At 42.7% G+C, this 21,264-nt stretch overlaps 1 protein-coding gene across 4 annotated transcripts in view; it reads left to right on the top strand.

Moving 5' to 3' along the window:
• The window catches only part of ARHGEF28 (Rho guanine nucleotide exchange factor 28), a 585,749-nt gene that overhangs the window by 133,660 nt on the left and 430,825 nt on the right, over positions 1-21,264 (top strand). The window contains exon 1 of one of the 4 annotated variants that reach the window (XM_029574916.1): positions 9,312-9,422. The exons of the other annotated variants lie outside the window; for them this stretch is intronic. The gene's annotated coding sequence lies outside the window, so the exon portion shown is untranslated. Of the gene's footprint in view, positions 1-9,311; positions 9,423-21,264 lie in introns of those variants that run through there. 4 annotated transcript variants of the gene reach the window in all.

Raw genomic sequence — 21,264 nt, forward strand, 5'->3', positions numbered from 1 at the left:
ATTTCCACAGTTCTATATAAAGTTCTTGTGAAGGAGTGTCCCTTAAAATCCTCCTTAACCAGTGTTGGACAAAGCACTTGGCCTGGTCCACCTTAAAAAGTATAATGCCCCAGGAACTCCAGGAGAAGGCCGCTCTTGTAGCATTTCTGTCCTAAACATGAGCCAGAACATAGCTAGCCTGCTTCTACTGAGAAGACTGAATGCAAATGTTTTAACCTGAAGTTGTTTTGCTGAGAGAGTAAGCAGATTTTGGTATTTTCTGCACTGTAAATAAAGCACTTGACAAAGCCTGAAACCGCTTGTGCTAACTTAGTTTCATTTTTGCATTTATCCCCACATGCGGGTGTCTTTTGTACTGACAGCAAGCAAATCCAGCTCAACAACAGCCTATTTCCACTATCGCTCCCCAGGGAAGTTTGGTACAATGTTAAAAAAAATAAATAAATAAAAACAAAAAAACTCCAAAACAACAAAATGGATTTGTTTGATGGATTTTATTTTTCTGGTGGGTGAAGTAATTTTATTTACTAGACTCAAACCTTGTTTTTAGAACCAACGAACACAACAATAATAATATATAATACGTTAGATTATTGGAATTTTTCAAATTATGATAGTCAGTACCGATTCACAGTTCTATAATGATTTTTTCATAGTTGTAATTTCATATAAGTGATCAAGTGACTCTCATACCATTCCGTGAACGTTTTTGGCATATCTGCTCTCATGCCGCATTAGGGATCATCTTTAATCATTGGTCACTACTTCACCCATATGTTTTTTGATTTTTTACTTTTTGTTTGTTTAATTTTCTTTTAAGTAAAATGTTTAAGGCAGAAATACTTCCCTTTCGGGGATCACTGTTCATGGAGGGTGCAACCCTTCCAGGAGAATTCAAAGTGCAGTTCACTTTGAATTTGCAGTTCACTTTGAATTTGAATGCAGTTCACTTTGAATTTGAGTTCAGAGTGCACTGCACTCTGAACTGCACTTTGAATTCTCCTGGAAGGGTTGCACCCTCCATGAACAGTGATCCCCGAAAGGGAAGTATTTCTGTCTTTAATTTTCTTTTAAGTAAAATGTTTAACAAACAAAAAGTAAAAAATCAAAAAGCATATGGGTGAAGTAGTGACCAATGATTAAAGATGATTCCTAATGCGGCTTGGGAGCAGATATGCCAAAAAAGTTCACGGGATGGTATGAGAGTCACTTGATCACTTATATGAAATTACAACTATGAAAAAATCATTATAGAACTGTGAATCGGTACTGACTATCATAATTTGAAAAATTCCAATAATCTAGGGTGAAGTAATTTTGTCATATTTTGATGCTTGGATCCCAAAGAGATACATTTAGGACCTGATTTTCAAAGCCATTTATTTGCATAAAACTGGCTTCTATAAGATACTTAGCTTGGGGCTCAATGTGAGTAAGCATTTTTATGAAAACTGCAGACGTGTTTGATTTATTTATTTTAGCTCACGCCTTTACGTTGGTAGTGCAAGGCGAGTTACATTCAGGCACAGTAAGGTGTAACCCCTGTTGGAGGGGGGAGAGTGACGGAAATTGGACCTTACCTGCATACGTTTTGATTTTACAGAGAATGTGTGCTAGTTTACCCACATAAGCTACTCTCTCCGAAGAGGTGTAACTTTACGTGTGTTAATCTATGCGCATACCTGAGCATTTACGGGCAGATTTTCAGAGAGAATATATGTGCATAACTTTGCTTTGAAACTTCAAGGTAAAGTTTGTGTGCAAAAAGTAAGCACAAAGTTTATCCCACCATGCACAATATAAAAAATAGCCTTCCTGTTTCATTCTAGACCGGATGGGGTTGAATGGCCTTTTTTTGAAAGCGGTATGCTTTTTGTGTTCCCAACCCGAGGCTAAGATTGTGGCGAATGGTATTGCATTTGGAAATCCTTACCATAGCCAGGGGAACTAGGTAGAGCTGCTCCTTATCTCCTCTTTTATTCTTCGTGCCCTTGGAACCGTTATTGGACTTTATTGAAAATTCTGCACAGGTAAAAGGGAGACTACTGGGGGCCCAGGAATTTAAGTCTGCAGCCTTCGCAGATGACTTTCTGACTTTCCTTACGGGACCCCCTTCCCTCTCTCACTGGGTTATAGGGCATGTTCGAGGACTTTGGGACGTTCTCAGGCTGAAAGCTGAACATGGATATATCTGAAGCTCTAGCTTACCCTGCCATGTTATTGGCCACATGGGACTACTTTCCCTTGCAGTGGGCAGATAAAACGTTTAGGTATTTAGGAATTGTAATTTCCTTGGATTTATCCACTCTTTATGACTTGAACTTTTTTAAAACTACTGGATGCCTCGAGGGTTAAGTTACGAGCATGGCATGATTTGCCACTCTCTCTGGGAGGGCGCATTAATATCTTTAAGATGGTTCTTTTCCCCAAATGGCTTTACGTTTTTCAGCACCTCCCAATGCAGTTGAGAGTTAAGGATAAGAAGCTTTTGGATGCGCTTTTAAGGCTTTTTCTTTGGCGGGGTAAGAAGCCCAGAATACCCTTACAATGGTTAAAGCGGAAGTGGCCCCAGGGGGGTATGGGGGCTCCTGGACCTAGAATCTTATAATCATGCCAGCCTGTTGAGAATTATTAGGGATTGGTTGACTGATAAATCTTGCTATGTGAACATCCAGGGGGAAAACCCTTTAGGGCACCCTTGGACCTGCATTATTTATTACAGGTGAGGCGGAATCAACTTCCCAAACATCTCTCACAAAATTCTTTAATTATACGCATATAGTGGGCTTGGGCTCATTTATCGCAGTTGTTAGGTACTGACCTGCATTGTTCCCCCTTTTTACCAATTCAGGGCAATTTAGTGTTTAAACCAGGGTTGGAATCAGTTGGGTTTTGCCAGTTTCGGGATAAGGGGCTCATGCTTTTATCTCATGTGTTGGATGCAAAGGGTCATTTACTTTCTTTTGCAGAGTTGAAGGAGTGTTTTGGGTTACATGACAACCATTTTTTTTCTTATGTCCAACTACAGCATTGTATTCAGATGCTGCCCTCTTCAGCTTTAAAATCCTCAATAATGGATACATTTGAGGATTTCTTTCTTTTTGATGATGTAAAGTGATAATCTTTATCTAAAATTCATAAGGCGCTTTTGTACCTTGAGGTGGAAGACATTTGGTCCATCTCAGCGGCTCGATGGAATAAGGAGGGGGTGTTTCAGGTACAACCATGAGCCCTGCAGCATAATTTTAAACATTTATCTGAGAGATCTGTTAATATGTATTATCGAGAAATGCAATACAAGCTTATCCCTCGAGCCTATGTGACACAACACGTAGCCTTTAAAGCCAAATTGCTCAATACATATATTTGTATAAAATGCAATCAATATGTTAGCAATATGTCTCATGCTTTTTGGGATTGTTCTTTAATTTAGAGATATTGGGGAAAGGTGGAATGTTTCATGTATGTGTCCATTTCGTTAACCCCACAGGTCCTGCTTTTTGATAGTTTTCCAGTATTGTCAGTTTGGGAAACTGGCAACCATATGTTGGCGTGGAAAACCAGTGCAGTGGGGAAAAATTTGATTTTATTATATTGGAGGGATACTGAGGCCCCTTCCTTTTGGCATTGGAGGAATCTTTTTCATAAAATGATGCAATTGGATACTTTTTAATCCTGTCTCTCCTTCAAAAGCCTGGATGTATGGGAAGGTGGGTGGGGGTGGGAAGTTCGGGAAGTTAGGGTTGTTATTGACTACTGTGAACGGCTATTGTATAATTTGGTCTTTAACTCTGTTAAAATTCAATAAAGACATTTCTTAAAATGTCTGGCTTTTTTTTTTTTTTTAATGTCGACTTGGGGACCTTACATTCATTCCCTCTCTCATAGAACACGTAGCTTAGTATTAAATGGGTAGTTTATTAAGTTTGGGTTAATTTGATGTGAATGAGGCTAGATCCTCTTGGGGGGGGGGGGGGGGGGGGGAAGGGACACTAAAGTATTGTTATTTTTCCTTCTTGTTATTTGTAACTTGCTTTTTGGGATAATGATTGATGTCATCTGTATTGCTTGGTATGCCTAAGGAGTCCCAGGCATGTCAAGTGTTTTGTCATTGTATCTTTTTGTCAATAAAAGTGTAAAATAATAAAATTAACCTTCCTGGGACCATTTGTACACAGAGATTGTAGTAATCCATTTTGTATATAAACTCCTGGGCTAATATCCCATTCCAGGATCCCAAAGACCACACTTCAATTATTGGCGTACGTGTGTGTAACTTTCCTCTCTTTATAGTAAGCCTCTCTGAAGTACAAGATTACTTGTCCAGGGAGAGGGGGTAGGTAAGATTACTTCTATTCTAGCTCCACAGTTTATTATTTGTTTATTATCCTGCCACCCTGTGTCATCTTATGATTTTACATAGCTTAGAGTCTGGTAAGGTGTTCAGCTCTTTTTCCTGATTTGGTTATTGTTTGAATATTTCAGAATTTCCTATTGGATCTGTTCCTGTTTTGCTCTCGCTCCTCTTCTTATTGGTCCTTGACCCTAAGGCATGCTGGGACTGTTTACTGCCTAGAGGGGCTTTCAGTTGCAAAAAGGCTCTTGGAAATCTAACGGCTCAAACTGAATCTTTTTCTACAAGTTCCTATGAAACAGCGCTTTCCACCTATTCCTATTCACACTATTCACTACTTTCTACAGCTTCGTCTACAGCTTTCTCTAACTACTAGACTTCCAGAGACTTGTAACAGCTGAATCAGACACTACGGTCCATAAGGCTATTCTTTGTCTTGCCTTTTACAGTGAGCGTTAAACTGTTTCATCATTCTAATACATGTCTGGTATTCAAGAACTGAGTCCTCTGGTATCTGAAACTGTCTAGGCACTCAAGGTAGAGATCAAAGGCTGAGGCAGGGTAGTCCATTGAAAAGCATATGAAGAACTAAAGTACTTGTTGTTCAGAGGTTTCAACAAAGATCTAGCTGTGGACTTTCTAGAAAGTGGGGTGAGAAGATTCCCTCTCCCAATTTAAGCACAGACTTGATTTACTTAAGCCAAATGATTTCTCTTACTCCTTTTCCTGTCCAATTAATGGGGTAGTTTTGAAGCTTCCTCCCAGAATTTGGTGGGTAGGATGATAACTCCTAGTTTAGATAACATAAAATCAAGTCCCATTTCATATACCTTTAGTCCAGTTGCTCGACACAAAGTTCTTTCTCCTTATTTCGCTTTTGGTACCAGGAAGATACCTTCTCACTCCTTCCTTCAATATCATGGTGATATGGCAATGGATGGGAGCCACAGGTCTCCTCTGTACGCCTCATTTCACCTTCTCCCCCAGGAATGAATGAAGATTCATTCTCCTGCAGGACTTCCAACAGTCCATTAGATTTCTCTCTGTGAAGAGACTCCCAACTCCTTAGGATATTACTACCCTGAGTCCTTGGCTTAGGTCAGTTGAAAAAATAAAAGATCTTTAGAAAACAGGAAAATCCCTTTTACCCAAACTCAAAGGGACAAAAATGACATTCTTTAAAATGGAAAAATACATCCTTTCTTCTAGTCCATACCCAGGCTTCAGTCCTGCAAAGGCTAACTCAAAATGCAAACCCTAAGATCTTGTTTGTGATTTATAGTCTAGGGACTCTACCATCTCAGTCTCCCACATGGGGGGAGCTACCAACACACTACTACTTCTGTCTTCCCTCCTATAATGGGACATTCCTCAGTAGGAATCCACATGGTTTTCTATATATAAAATGTGAAGATTTTGCTGTGATACAAAATGGCAACAGTCATATGGGATCAAGTTCTAAATATGGCAATACTGGCATTTGAGCTTAGAACAGAACAGTGATTATCAGGCACATATACGGGTGAATTTTAAATGGGCCACACGTAAAAAACCGGGGTTACGCACGTGGCCGGGCCTTGTGCTCGCGCTGCGGACATTTTCAAAGGGGCCCGACCACGCACAATAACCCCCTTTATGCGCAGAAGTGCCGGGCCCAAGGAAAGGGGCTGTCCGGTGGGCGGGGAGGGGTGGGGCTGGAGGCAGTCGGCACAGCAGCCATCTGCTGCTGTGCCGGGGAAGCTTGTGCCGGCAGTTGGCCGGCGTGCGCAAGTTGCTTCTACTCCAATGGAGCAGAAAGCAAAAAAAAAAAAAAAGGTTGGAAAAAGGGTTTAGGGGGTGGGGAGAAGAGGGGAAGGGAGGTTAGGTAGGGGGTAGGGAAGTTCCCTCCCAGTCCGTTCCTTAATTAGAGCGGACTGGGAGAGAACTGGGGAAGGCCGGGATGCGTCGCTGTGCGGAAATTGCATAAGTCTCCCCTCCCCTCACGCGCGCCGCCCGCAGATGTGCGCGCGGCCCACGGACTTTATAACATGCGCGCGCTGGCGCAAGCATGTTATAAAATCAGCGAGCACCTTTAAAAAAAAAATCTATCCCATTGTTATTTTAGTCACTGGTAACAGAGTAATGAAAATTGGAAAGCCATGAAATAATGATATTAAAGATCTCTGTCTGCCAGTGATTTCTCCTCCTTGTTATATCACTGTTGTGGTGTTGGACTGGGGAGGGGGGGGGGGTCCAGTTGGGACGGGGTTGTTCTTGAAGAAGTCTGCACTGGCACTCAAGGGAAAAGCTTGAAATCTCTAATATAACACAGCTGTCAGCTTATTCTCTGCCTTCTGCTGGTTGCCCCCAGCATTGCCTGATTAGAGTAAGGTTACCAGATTTCTGGTAAGCAGCTCTGGGACATTTGTTCACCATAGTGCAAGTAGTGAGCAAGCAGGATGGGGTATGAGGGGGGTAGTTACTGTCCCTATAAAAAAAATTGGAGTAATCTCTCAAAATATAAGTAAGGGCATGTGCTCTTTAACATTTTGTCACCTCAAAATATTTCAAATCCAGTACAAAAGCCTCAGGGCTGGTGGGTATGTCCTGCACACATGAAAATTAATTATGTATTAGAAACCAAATCAAATCAGGCAACAAAATCTAGCTGTTAACACTTAAAGCCTGTAGAGAGATACAGTATATGAAGGTCAGAGACTTTCAAATGGGCCCCAGGATTTTTGAAACTGTTACTATTAATATTCTCTTATCAGATCCTTTTTTTGTTTTCTCTCTCTGGTGTCCTTTTTTTCTTTTCTAAGTTCTTTGCTTTATTGGTTGTTTTCCTTCAGCGTGGATATTTTAATACTTTAGCTTTCCTCTTTCTGCTCTCGTCTCCTGCCTTATTCCTTCTTCTCTTTCTTCTCTTCCTTCTTGACTCCTCTCCAGATTTTTCCTGCCTGTTTTCCTTTTCTCTCTTGCTCATATGCAGTTTCCTCCATTCCTCTCCCCACATTATATTCCTGGATCCCCCACCACCCATCAAATCCAGAGTTCTCTGTTAGCCCCATCTCCAATTGTCTCTGTTTCCCTCCTCTCCCCCATCATGGGTCCTTTCTCCCTCCATCCAATAACCAATCCCCTTTTCCTCTCCCTGCATCCTTATTCTTTTCTCCCTGACATTTCCCCTTAGTCAGGGTACTTTCTCCCTCAGTCTCTAGTTCTCTCTGGCCCCTGATCTCCGATTCCCAGTCCTTTCTCCCTTAGTCCCTGGGTCTCTCTTTACCCCCCCCCCCCCCCTTCATCCTGGGAGCCAAGAAGAGGAGGCGGCCAGCAAGGCACTGGTGGACCCCATCCCATTGGCGGCGAGAAGGGTACCCGTTCTGCTCCTTTACTGTGCTGGTGTTCAGCAGCCAAACCACTTCCAGCTAGCACTTTTCTATGCAGAGCTCGCAATGCATGAGATCAGCATAGAGGAAATGCTAGCCTCGCAAGATTTGACTAATGCAAGGACCAGCATATGAGGAGAAGCAGCAGAATGAGTTCCCCTATCTGCTTTCAGTGGTATATGTATGTGTGTGAATGAATGAGACACTGACTGGATATGTGTGCATGAATGGGAATCTGCCTGGGTGTGTGTAGTATATGAATGAGAACCTCGCTGAGTGTGTGTATGTGAATGGGAACTTGACTGTGTGTGTGTGTGTGTGTGTGTGTGAATGGGAACCTGACTTTATGTGAGTGTGTGAATGGGAAACTGCTTGTGTGTGTGGGTGAATGGAACTTGATTGGGAACCTGCCTGGGGTGGGTGTGCAAATGGGAATCTGTCTGAAATGTGTGTGTGTGTGTGTGTGAATGGGAGCCTGCCTCTGTGAGTTTGAAGAAAGTTTGTGCTGCCCCACTAATTCAAGATATGGTCAGGGTGACTGGAAATGAACTTTTCAGGTATGGAGAGTGGTGAATTTTCCATCCTTGTTATTTTAATTATTGGTCGTCTTATCTTCCATTTTGAAATATTTTATTACTGTTTGGAAAATTGTTTAAATTTTGTATGAGCTCTTAATTATTGGATGTTATTCTGTTCCTTAGCTTGTTGGAAATATTCTTTTTATTAGTATTGTTTTACTAATAGGATTAATTTATATTCCTTGATTTTATTGTTTGACTTATGAGGACTGCTGATTGATTGTTTCACCATTGCTTCATTACATACAGAGTCTGACTTGTTGCAATTTCCAGTTCAATTTCTGTCTATATGTTTCTGTTTATACTTTATAGGGTCTTTATTCTGTATTTGGTGAGGTAGGGTCTGTGTTCTGCATGTTTAACTTAGATGGGGTATTCTGCTAGTTTGTAGTTTCTGTGTAGGGATTTATAGCAGCTTTGTTTGTTCTGTTTTCCCCCACAGGTCATGTGTTGGTATTTTAAGGCCTGGTGTAATATTTGCAGTGTTTCCTTTCATAGATAGGGTTGTTCCTGTTTGAGTGCTGTTTTTGTATGGGACGTTTACTATATAATTATTGCTATATAGTTTAGGATAGTTTTATTTAGTTTTAAACATTTCCAAAAAATCAATATAATATTTCAATACAATAAAACTAATAAGGATTAAAATCTTTCCCACTCTCCATGAGACTGGCCCTTCATAGCACAGGAAGTTGACTCTGTGTAAGCATCACTCCTACTGACAGTTGGGGGTGGGGGAGGGGTGTAGTGGTATTGGAGAGGATAAGGCAGGTTTTGCATTGCTTAGACTCTAGGGGCCAATTCAACTGTGTGAGATCATCCCCTTGTAGTTGTTGCCCTGTGCAAGTGCACATCTAACACACTGGGTCAGGGCAGTCCTGATTCCAGTAACATGACCAAGCACATGAACAAAGCTTTTATAGCTTTTATCTTCTCTTGAAGAGGTCACTTTCTGTTTTTTTTCCCTTCAAATTCTCACCTAGCCAACATTAAGGTGCAGGATGCATTGAGGGTCGATGCTGACAAGGTGCATTTTGAAAAAATGGAGTCTGAACTGAAGGGGGTCGTGTGAAAGTGATATGAAAACCACATATAGGAGAGAACTGGCAATTGAGTCTCAGGGTAAGTGAGGACATATACCAGGGGAGGTGTTTGCTAGGAATAAAACTATTCAAACGTTTAGCTCTTATATAAGTGCAGCTCTCTTTAGCCCTACATTAAGATATTTCTGGTTATTTTTTTTCTTGGAGAGAGTGTTCATTTTGTATTTTCTTATTTAATTTCTGGGTGCATCTATTGCCTAAAGTTAATTATTTTTTATTATTGGACAAAGGATGGTGTATTAAACAATTTACTTTGTGTGTTATAGGATAATATTCCCAGTAGACTTCTGTGGGAAATTAGGACTGACTGTTCTGCACTTTATTCTCCGTCTGGTGGTTTGCAAACAAAGTGTTGGTAGGATTTGGAAGCCAGTGTGGTGTGTTAAATTCACTTAAAATCAACAATGAATTATCCTCCATCACTTGTTAGTTCTTTCAATTAAAAGCTTAGGGATGCTTTAATGCTATTATTTTCTTATGAAGGTGCAAACTATGCTTTTTCCCTCCTCAGGATTTTATGTTCCTGGCATTATCGAAAAAACTTACATAGTAACATAGTGATGATGGCAGAAAAAGACCAGATAGTCTGCCCAGCAAGTTTCTTATGCAAGTTACCCACAAGCTTTATGTTAAGGATAGCAATATTTACAATCTAAACCAAGCAATTGTCAAACAGATTGCAAATTTTTTCTAATAGGGTAAGCAGCCTTCATGATAATTTTGATGCTGCTTAAACATGCTTTACTTTTTGGACTTGGCCAGAGAAGCAGTCCTGTGCTGTATCCCAATTGTCTGCATATCAGTACCCCGGACCGTAGAGGTCAGGGCCTAGTGTTGGCTGTCTGAATCTAATTCCTCTCCCCCCATCGCCAAAGCAGAGAGCAATATTGCAGTTATGTCACAAACATCAGGCTAATTGGTTAAGGGTAGGAATCCCTGTGGCTTTCTATTAAGGGTAGTTACTGCACTCCATGCCGGTTACTCCCATGCTCCCTTTTCTTTATTTCAAACTTCTAGTCTTTAGGGATCCACAGAATTATCCCATGCCCTTTTGAATTCATTTACTGTTTTTGTCCTCACCCTCTCTTCTGGAAGGGCATTCCAGGAATTCACCACCCTCTCCATGAAGAAGTATTTCCTGATGTTGGTTCTGAGTCGTACCCCTGGAGTTTCATTTTATGACCCCTAGTTCTACAGTTTCCTTTCCAACAAAAAAGATTTGAAGATTGTGCATCATTAAAACCTTTCAGGTATCTGAAGGTCTGTATCTTATCTTCCCTGCACCTCCTCTCTTCCAGGGTATACGTATTTAGATGTTTCAGCCTCCTCTCATAAACTTTTTTAAATAGACCCCACACCATTTTGGTCGCCCTTCTCTGGATCACCTCCATCCTATCCTTGTCCTTTTTGAAATATGGGCTCCAGAACGGAACACAGTACGCCAGGTGAGGCCTCACCAAGGACCTGTACGAGGGCATTATCACCTCCTTTTTCTTGCTAGTCATTCCTCTCTCTATGTAGCCCAGCATACTTCTGGCTATAGCTATCGCCTTGTCTCATTGCTTCGCTGCCTTCAGATTGCCAGAAACTATTACACCAAGGACCCTCTCCCAGTCCATGCACATTAACCATTCACCCCCATCACATACATGCTAGATGCATGAATCTGCACTTCTTGGCATTGAATCCTAGCTGCCAATCTTTGACCACTTTTCAAGCTTTCTTAAATCATTTTTCATTCTCTATACTCTCAGGCATTTCATCTCTGTTTGAATATCTTAGTATCATCCACAAATAGACAAACTTTACCTTCTATCCCTTCTGCAATGTCGCTCACAAAGATATTGAACAGAACCAGTCCCAAAACCGATCCCTGTTGCACTTCACTTAAAACCATTTTCTCTTCAGAATAGGTTCCATTTACCATTACATGCTGTCTCCTGTCAGTCAACCAGCTTGCAATCCACTCCACTGCCTTGGTGCCGATTCCCAAGCTTCTCATTTTATTTACGAGCCTCCTATGTGGGCCCGTATCAAAAGCTTTTCTTAAATCCAACTAAATCAAATTGAGCACTCTTTTATGAGCCAGTTCTCTAGTTATGCAGTCAAAAAAATCAATAAGATTTATCTGACAGGACCTTCCCCTGGTGAATCCAAGCTGCCGTGGGTCCAGCAACCCACTGAATTATAGATAGTTCACTATCCTTTCCTTCAGCAGAGTCTCCATTAATTTTCCCATCACCGAGGTGAGGCTAACCGGCCTGTATTTTCCAGCCTCCTCTCTGCTACCACTCTTATAAAGCAGGATCACCACCACTTAAGCCTGGATTTAGTAAAGCTTTTTTTTCTATTCTGTCAATGGGGAAAAAATTTAGGAAATCAGGCCCCTAGTCTTAAATATACTAGCTGATTGGAAAAAGCAAAATAGTAGCAATAAAATTTAAACAACGTATCACATGGAGATATCTGAAGATATACTTCCAACACTTTTACTCATAGCTTGTCCATGGCCTTATGTTGCTCTATCACTTTTCAGTTAATAAAGGTCATCAATTACTCATAACTGTATCAGGTTCCCAGCACCCTGTGTGTATTTTCTAATACACTTCATCTTCTGTAATGTAATTTATAGACTCTTCATATGTTTAGATTTTTCTTATGTTTGTTTTCAGCTCTGAGGCCTTTTTTGAGGAATAATTAGACTTGATCTTGAATGTAAACAAAGATTTTGTCCTTCCTATATCAATAGATTTGTTTTTCTTCTGTTCCTTATGTAAAAGCCTTTGCCACATCAAACCCTATCTGTTATGTGTATGAGTTTTTATTTGCTTTAGTACCTGTTTAACCTTGATATATCTAGTTACAAGCTATTATCATATAAAGTATACCATGCAATGTGAAAGAGCATGAACAGAAGTTTTCCAGATACTCTGTCAAGCAGTACTGAGCATGCTTAACCTTCAGGAAGCAGGATTCAAACATTGCCTCGAACCTGTTAATTTCACCTGGCCGTTGATTATCTTACTGTAGCTATGAATGTGCACCTTGAACCCTCCCAGCTATATAATTCTGTAACTATGAGCCTGCTAGATCTGAGGACCACAGAAGAAATGTTATCCCCCACAAGCTATTTATTGCAGTGTCTTGCATAACCAAAGCTTTCATGGTGAATGCTCTCAAAAGAAAAGTTGCTGGCACTCATAATTACAAACGGAATCTTTACTAGAGGCTGACTTAAATAAAATAAATCCAGTTTAATTTAAATCTCAAATATTCTGAGGTACTGTAAAGTATACAAGTGTTATATAATGAACGGATTTGTAAATTAAATTCTAACCAATGCAAAATAATTTTGTAAAATTATGACATAAAAATACTTCAAGTTTCCTGGGGAAACCTAGTATGCATAATGTGGCATATAAAGGCAGGTTTGTTTTTTTCTGAGCTCCTGCGAATATTTAATAATGTGACCATTTTTTTAAATTACATTCTTAATATATTATTACATATACTTTCTAATTTGAGTGCCTCGGGCCAGTCTTTTCACTTTACTGGTTTCCATACCTGATAGCATGCCAGCTGTGAAGATCAGGCTGCTGCTTCAGTGAAAGCTCAGTAGACAAGACAGAAACAAACAGTAGAGAAATCAGCTTCCACATTAATTTCCTCTCTTGCTGCCATTGTAGCTTTGGGTAATCGAGCACTGCAACTAATTTATGAAATGGATGTTACAGAAATCTCTAAATCCTCCTGCACTGTAACCATGCTTTAAGATATTACTGTGCTGAATGCCGAGGGAGGGAGAGAGAAGGTTCCACATAAAATGGTCAATGTTATAATAAAAAAGAATTTGAAGGCACAACCATATTAGTGTGCAGTCTCCAGATAAGCCCTGAAAATGCTTAGTCATACAAGATAGAGTCAAAAGAGGGGCTGTTATACAGGTTGCCTGTTGACCTTGTGAACCAGCTTGTGAATACAGGTCCAGATACTTTAGGAAAGGCAATCCCTTCCTCCAGCCATAGCCTTAAACTTGATTGTTATCCTTATGACTCCCTCGTCAAGGTAACGATGAAAAGTCTCTGTTGCAGTGAAATTTCATCCCACAGTTCTATACAACCAGCATGCTATCAGATTTTGTACCAAGTAGCAACCTGCCACTTGCATAACAGGCACAAACATACACATGCTCTCTACAAAGGAAATCATTGCTGTCCCCTAAAAACAAACAAAACGGAACAATTCCTCCCCCACCCCCCTGATTTGTTTGCTGGGCTGTTTGATTTTGTAGGACCCCCCCCCCTCCCGTTCTCAATCCTGTCCTGCAGGTAGTGTGGAGGGGGAAGTGGCATGGTGAAAATGCATAAGATGGACTTGCTTAGAGTGGGTTCCACTATATGCAAATCTGTCTCATGCATATTCATTGTGGTTATTCTGAAAACCAGACTGGTTAGGTGTGTTTCTGGGACAAGGTTGAGAATCATTATTTTAGATGACATCCATGAGAAACGAATATTGTTGAAAAGTATAACGAATTGTCAGTTTTATGCCGTTGTCCTGAGTGTAAAATATTTTAAACAACTTGGAACTAGTGAGAGTTATCGTCATGGATATTTAAGAATTAAGGGGTAGATTTTCAAAGGGTTATGTGAATAACCCCCAAAAACATATCCCTGTGCGCGCCGAGCCTATTTTGCATAGGCTCGGCGGCGCGTATGTCCCGGAGCTTTAAAAAAATGGGTGGCCCGGGGGCATGGCGGCGGTTCGGGGGCAGTCCAGGTGCATGGTGGCGGTCCAGGGGCGGGGCCGAATCCTCCGGCACAGCGGTCTGTGCCAGAGACGGGCGTAACTCGACGAGATAAGGTTGGGGGGGGGGGGATTTAGGTAGGGCTGGGGAGTGGGTTAGATAATGGAAGGGAGGGAAAGGTGGGGGGAGCAAAAAAAAAAGTTCCCTCCAAGGCCGCTCCGATTTTGGAGCGGCCTTGGAGGGAATGGGGAAAGCCATCAGGGCTCCCCTTGGGCTCGGCGCACGCAAGGTGCACAAGTGCGCACTCCTTTGCGCGCGCCGACCCTGGATTTTATAACATGCACGCGGCAGCGCGCGCATGTTATAAAATAGGGTGTACATTTGTGCACGCTGGGGAGTGCGCACAAATGTACTCCGCCACTTAAAATTTAAAATCGGCCCCTGTCAGTCTTCTACTGATGTTCCTCTGCTATCAAACTTTTGTTCGAGTGTGTTAGTTCTGTAGTGTTCACAGCTCCTTGGGGGAAAATGGTCCCAGTCATTAAGCAACCATGATATATAGTGGTCGAACTCAGGGTGTGTGTTTACTAGGTTCAAGAGGGAGCTCCTGACCACAGGATCATCACTGCTTTGGTTAGACAGAAGAGGGAAGGGGAGGAAAAAATGGGGAAACACACCCTGGGGCAGATTTTCAAAGCCCTACGCGCATAAGGCCTATTTTCAAAAGGCCCGGCGGCGCGCATAAAGCCCTGGGACGTGTGTAAGTCCTGGGGCTTGAAAAAGGGGCGGGGAATGGGCAGGGCCGGGGCATGGCCTCCAGGCATTTCGGCCATTTGCTGTTGTGCCCGGGATCATGGGCCGGCCATCGGCCGGTGCGCACAATCTACGCCTGCCCGGAGGCAGGCACAAATTATAAAATGAAGGTTGGGGGAGTTTAGGTAGGGCTGGGGGAGGGGCGGGTTAGGTAGGGGAAGGTGGGGGGGCAGGCGGAAGGAAAGTTCCCTCCGAGGCCGCTCCGATTTCGGAGCGGCCTCGGAGGGAACAGGGAAAGCCAGCAGGGCTCCCCAAGGGCTTGGCACGCGCAAGGTGCACCATTGTGCACCCTTTTGCGTGCGCCGACCCCGGATTTTATAACATGCGCACGTACATTTGTGCGCACCGGGTTGCACGCACAAATGTACGTGCGCACGTGGGTATTAAAATCCGCCCCCTGTGTAGCTATGAAAAAGGTTCACGGACCTACAGCTCCAGTAGGGGCCAGTTCAATCATCTAGGAGCCCAAAAGGAGCAAGATGGAACAGCCAGAGAAATAATAATAAAGAAAAAAACAGCCATTTACATTCGCAAGTCTTAATTTATAAATCCTCAATAATTCACGTTTAAAAAAAAAAAAAAGCTTTTAGGAACAAGAGCCTCTCTTAATTACTGTTTTTCAGTTCTCTCAGATGACACCTTGGTTTCTTTTTAGATAAAGTTTACATTTAGATTTTATCCTGGTTAGTAATTCCTATTGTTTATGAACTATGCATTCAAGTTTTAGGTTTGTTTATATTTTCCTGTTTCACATAGGGAATAAGCAGGAGCATAGTGAGAATTGATTACAGGACCATTCACAGCCTTTTCTAATATATGGGCCATAGGAAATTATATCAAGGAAAAATAATTTCTGGAACAGGAGCCCTGACAACTTGAGAAGGAAAAATCCTCATTAGTAGGGTTAATTAGTCTCTAAACATCTTTCAGATTGTTTTCTTTAATTATTTGCTGGGTCAGGAATGGTATGGCACAGGTTTTTCTTAATTTTTATTTTATTTCTTAGTGCTAATTTAAAAAGATATTTGTTGTTGTATTAGTTTAAAATGTTATCTACACATGGGGTACATTTTCAAAAACAGCGCGCGCGCGTACTTTTGTTCGCGCACCACGCGTGAACAAAAGTACGCTGGATTTTATAAGATACGCGTGTATCTTATAAAATCCGGGGTTGGCGCGCGCAAGGAGGTGCACATTTGTGCAACCTGCGCGCGCCGAGCTCGGCGCGCGCTGCCTGTTCCCTCCACCTCCCCTCACCTTCCCCTCCCTTTTCCTACCTAACCCACCCCCCCCCAGCCCTATCTAAACCCCCCCCCACCTTTGTCAGCAGATTTACGCCTGCCCAAGGCAGGCGTAAATCTGCGCTTGCCAGCGGGCTGCTGGCGCACCATCATCCGACCCAGGGGCTGGTCCAGAGGCCTCGGCCACGCCCCCGGGCCGGCGCCATGCCCCCGGGCCCGCCCTCTCCCGCCCCTGACCCCAGACACGCCCTCTCCCGCCCCTTTTACGAAGCCCTGGGACTTACGCGCGTCCCGGGGCTATGCGCGCGCCGGCGGCCTATGCAAAATAGGTGCGCTGGCGCGGGTAAATCCAGCCGGATTTACGCGCGCAGGGCTTTTAAAATCCGGCCCATAATGTGAACTGTACTTGGAATAATTTTGTTTTTTAAAATTGTTGTTGGTCTAGTTGACGATTTATGTTTTACTGTTCCAGTTGGTTCACTTTTTTTCACCACTTTGAATAGACTTATTGACCAGGAAAGCATTGTAATAAAAAAAAATAAATTTATTGATTTTTTTTCTGTTTATCTCTTCTAAGATAGGGGTGTGCAGTGGGAAAAAAAAAGTTCCGTTTTTTGATTTGTTCTCAGGGGGGTATTTTCGCATGAATTTTGCTTTCTTTCATGATTAATCTGTTTCTTTCATTTAATAAAAGAATCAAACATTATCCCCCCCCCCCCCCAAAAAAAAAAGAAAAAAAAATGAAATGGGCTCTCCCGTCCCCATCGGCCCTCCAGCCCCCACTTACCCAGTCTGGTGGGTATCCACTGGCGATGCCTAGGCCCAGGCGGAAGCCTCGGTCATGCGTAGGCCTAGGCACCAAAAATAAGGGGGAACGAGCACAGATAATTACATGAAGACCCCTGGGCAAAATGGGACATAATCACCCCATGGCACCAAGAGAGGGGCAAAGGGCCCCAACAACAGTGGCATGAGAATCCAAAGGCTCCCTCTTTTTTTCCAGTGAGGCTTTGAGAATGGGGTTACAATAGCAAGCACATTTTTCTAAACATTTTCAGCTGCAGATATTTGCTGAACAGAGGTTGTGCTAAGACAGAAGAAATATCAGAAAGTCTGGATTAAAAAAAAAAAAAAAAAAAGCACATGGCCATTACTCAAATGGGGCAGTTTGCCTTTCAAAATGAGCTACAATAGTAGATGTCAGTACAAGTGCACCCATGGACCTAGTACCTGCTATATCTGGCCAAAACCATGCTTTATATTTGAAAATTATTTTGGTGGGTATTTTCCTGCCCAACAGGGAACAGTTTTCAGCCCCACAGATCTAGCCAGGTTGACCCCCTGGTGACCTGGCTGATCCGTCTAAAACTTGTCTTCCCCAGGTTCTTTAAAGAATGTATCTTTGCAAGGCTTTCCTTATGAAAGGGCGCTGCCATTGTACTGAGAGAGGTTTGTTTGTGTTACCCTCTTTTTTTTTTTGCCAGCTGCAGTCTCTGCACCTTACAGAGACGGACGTGCAGGAAGTTCGCTAGTGAGCAAACGCCAAACTCAACTTCTAATAGCAAAGTCCCCTGGCCTTGTTGTCTTCTTGCTGTGAGCTACTTAGACACTAAAACATACGCCATTCTTGATTAAGCCTTTGCAATTACCTTTCCACAAGTGCATGTGTAATCAAACTCTTTTGAAAGCCCTGCATTTATTCACTCCTCTGGGCAAAAGAGTAACATGAGAAATGCTTTCAGTGGATGCAGATTGGATATCCATGTGAACTATAGGGAGAGACTCTGATCTTTCTCAGCAATTTGTTTCCCATAAAATTCTATTCAGCCCAATGTCAGGAGGATTCTGTCTGCAGCTAATTACTAGTAACTGTGGCAACCTGGAACTGAATAAAGCAGCTGCTTTTTTTTTTTTTCTTTAGGAAATGGAATTTCATCTAAACTTCCTCCTTCAATCATGATGGACATTTTGTTATTGTTTTCTGCTCTGTAGATCCCTTTCCTGTGCTTTTCTGAAACTCATCTAAGTTATCTTTCCTTTGGCCTGTAGCTTGTTGTTTGATTATTGTAAAAACCCCCTCCAAAATATATAAAACAAAAGCCCTTCATAAATAATCTTTCAGGGAACAAGGATGTTGTCACAGGTTGTATGTGTGTGTTTTAGATTAGATGAAGGGCACTGAAACAAATTAAGATAATTGTGCAACCAGTTGATACAATTTGCACGTTATGAAATGATCTATCCAATATTAACTATATTTATTTCATAATTCTGGGGGGGGGGGAAGTTGTAAATCTCATGTAATAGCTTTAGTGCACTGCATTAAGCTGAATTTCTGGCAGTGAAAGTTTACTTGGAGCGTTCAGACAGGATGAATGCATGCAATGTTTTATAGTTTGTCTACTTAAGCAGCATCTGCAAATTCTGATTTTTGTACACTTTTTATAGCCACCTTGTTTATGTCATTCATTTTGTCTAGGATAATGTGTGATCAGAAGGTTGGTGTATTCTGTTCACCTCTACTTTTTGGGAAATGGAGATCTTTATTCCAGTACAGCTAGTGGGGCAATCTTTAGAGCAGCCTCCTCTCCGCAGTGTCTGTGCTTACTTTTTACCCATAGATTTTTCACTAATTTTCAAAATGAAAGTGTGCGCATCCTTTCACCTTGAAATTGCTTGAGAGAAATAGTCAGCAAACATTTACACCTGCTGTTGTACAGGTCAGTTTTAGTCAGAAAAATGTGCATACTTTTGATTGCAAGTCCTGCCCGCAAGAATATCGCCGCCTCCTATATGGGTAAGAGAACCTGCTTAGTGGCACTGCGTGCATATTTTTATCCACATATGGATAAAACAAAAAAAACATTTCTGTGGGTAAAGCATGATTTTGCCTGTGCAAATGGCTTTAAAAATTACTTTATTTGGGGTTACATTTTTCAAACTGCTTGCATAAGAATGTTGGCAAAATGGGTATAAGTTACACCAGCTTTGAAAACCCATAAAGTGTACTTTGAAAATTATCTCACCAAATCTACCCACAGAAGATGCACCTGCTAAAACATTGCCACAGATTTTTCCTGAACATTTGTGTACGTACTTTTTAAACTAGAAATGCACACTCACAAGTCCAAACTCTTCCCCAGCCTTGTTCCTGGGAATGCCGCCAGTCAGTGCTGGTGAACTTATGGGTGAAGATGACTGACGTGCATATGTTTGCACACATACTGGGCGGGGAATTTTGTAAAAGGCCATTTCTGTGCATAGAGCACAGTTTTACCTGCAGAATTCCCTTTGAAAATGATCATCCCTTTGTTCATTCATTTGCATGCAAAGATGTGAATTTTAGAAGCCCAGCATGTGCCAACATAGGGAGATATGCACACAAGTTGGGCTTATGCACCCACCAAATTGTAAAAGCTGCTCAGATGTGTGCCTATCACCTGCAGCGGCACATCTCAAAAGTTTTCAAAAAGGGGCGGGGAGTGGGCATAGTCTGGGTGGGACAGGGGCATTTCAGATTGTGGCCAAGAGATGTGCGTGTAAATACTTACACACCTGGGCACATGCCTAGATCCCCTGCCATGTAAGTTTACAGTTACAATTTCACCTGCTATGCAGCCTCATCACATTCTGACTGACACCACCCCACCAGCAGAGGTCTCCTCAGAGCTCCGTTCCATGCTTTCCATGTCAGCTCCTCACAGCTTATCCAATTTAGCCTGTGGTGCAGCCTCCTAGCCACCAGGTGTCCTTGGCGAACCTTGTCTCTAAACTCACCAAGCTCCTCCTCCTCCTTGCCTGCACCACACCCAAGCCTCAGCCCTTCATAACCCTGTCTGTTCCCTTCTTCTATGTCTTCAAATCGAGTCTGCCTTGGCTTCTTGCCCTGACACCTTACCTTGTGGCCTCTGGGCCTTCTCGCACTTTGCCTTAGCCTTGTGGTCTCATGCCTTGCCTCAGCCTTAGCCTTGTGGCCTTCTCAGGCTTTCTGCCTTGTCTCAGCCATAGCCTTGTAAGAACATAAGAAATTGCCATGCTGGGTCAGACCAAGGGTCCATCAAGCCCAGCATCCTGTTTCCAACAGAGGCCAAACCAGGCCACAAGAACCTTGTGGCCTTCTCAAGCCTGCCTAGCCTAGTTCTGTGGCCTTTCAGGCCTTCTGCTTACCTTATACCTCTGGGCCTCCTAATATCTTCTTGCCTAGGTAGCCTTCGAGCCTTTGTGATCAGAATTCTTTGTTCATGTGTCCTGTCCTTGTCTTGCCCAGCCTCAGCCTGTGCCCTGCCTCAGTCCTTGCCTACATTCAAGATCCTGTTCCGGTCCCTGACAATGCATTCAAGATCCTATTTCAGTACTTTCCTGCATTCAAGATCCAGTGCCAGTCCTTGCCTGAATTCAAACCCAGTTCCAGTCCTTACCCGCACTCTATTACAGTATCAGCTCCTGCCTTTGCCAGCATTCAACAAGATGTACCGATGCTACAGCCAAGCCCTACTGGTCCCCAGATCCCAAGGGCTCAACCCGTGGGGGAGGCGGCTGGCTAGGTGGAAGATGGGTCCTAGTCCTGACCTGCTGTTTCGTGCCACTCCTCTGGTGGTGTTCCTTCAGTCCAGACCATTTATTTCTGCTAGGGATGAGGTGTAAGTTAAAATAAATAAATAAATAAATAAAAAGAGCCATTTCTCTGGGGTTTAAAGGGTCTGGGGTAACTGGGAGGAGTGCAGACTATCAAACCAGGGGGGTTTGGAGGACCTAGCTGTGAACCTGGCGAACTGGGTGGAAGAACTGGTGAAACTGGTAAGGGCGTGGACACACGTCCCTTTTAAAATTCCCTGACTTATGCGGTAGAAGTGGGATTTACGCACACAGGCGCTCGCTCACTTAAAATTGGGGTGCACCTATGCTATTTTATAACATGCGCGCATAACCGTGTGCAAGTTATAAAATGGCCATGTATCTGGGCAGGCGGTGACGCACGTGCACCAAAGAGCACCCGTGCGCCGGTTTGAAAGTTACCGTCCCTTTGTGTACCTAGAATGGGCTCCAGCATTTGATAGTGA

This window comes from Rhinatrema bivittatum, chromosome 1, assembly GCF_901001135.1.
Source record: "Rhinatrema bivittatum chromosome 1, aRhiBiv1.1, whole genome shotgun sequence".
Classification (NCBI taxonomy): domain Eukaryota; kingdom Metazoa; phylum Chordata; class Amphibia; order Gymnophiona; family Rhinatrematidae; genus Rhinatrema; species Rhinatrema bivittatum.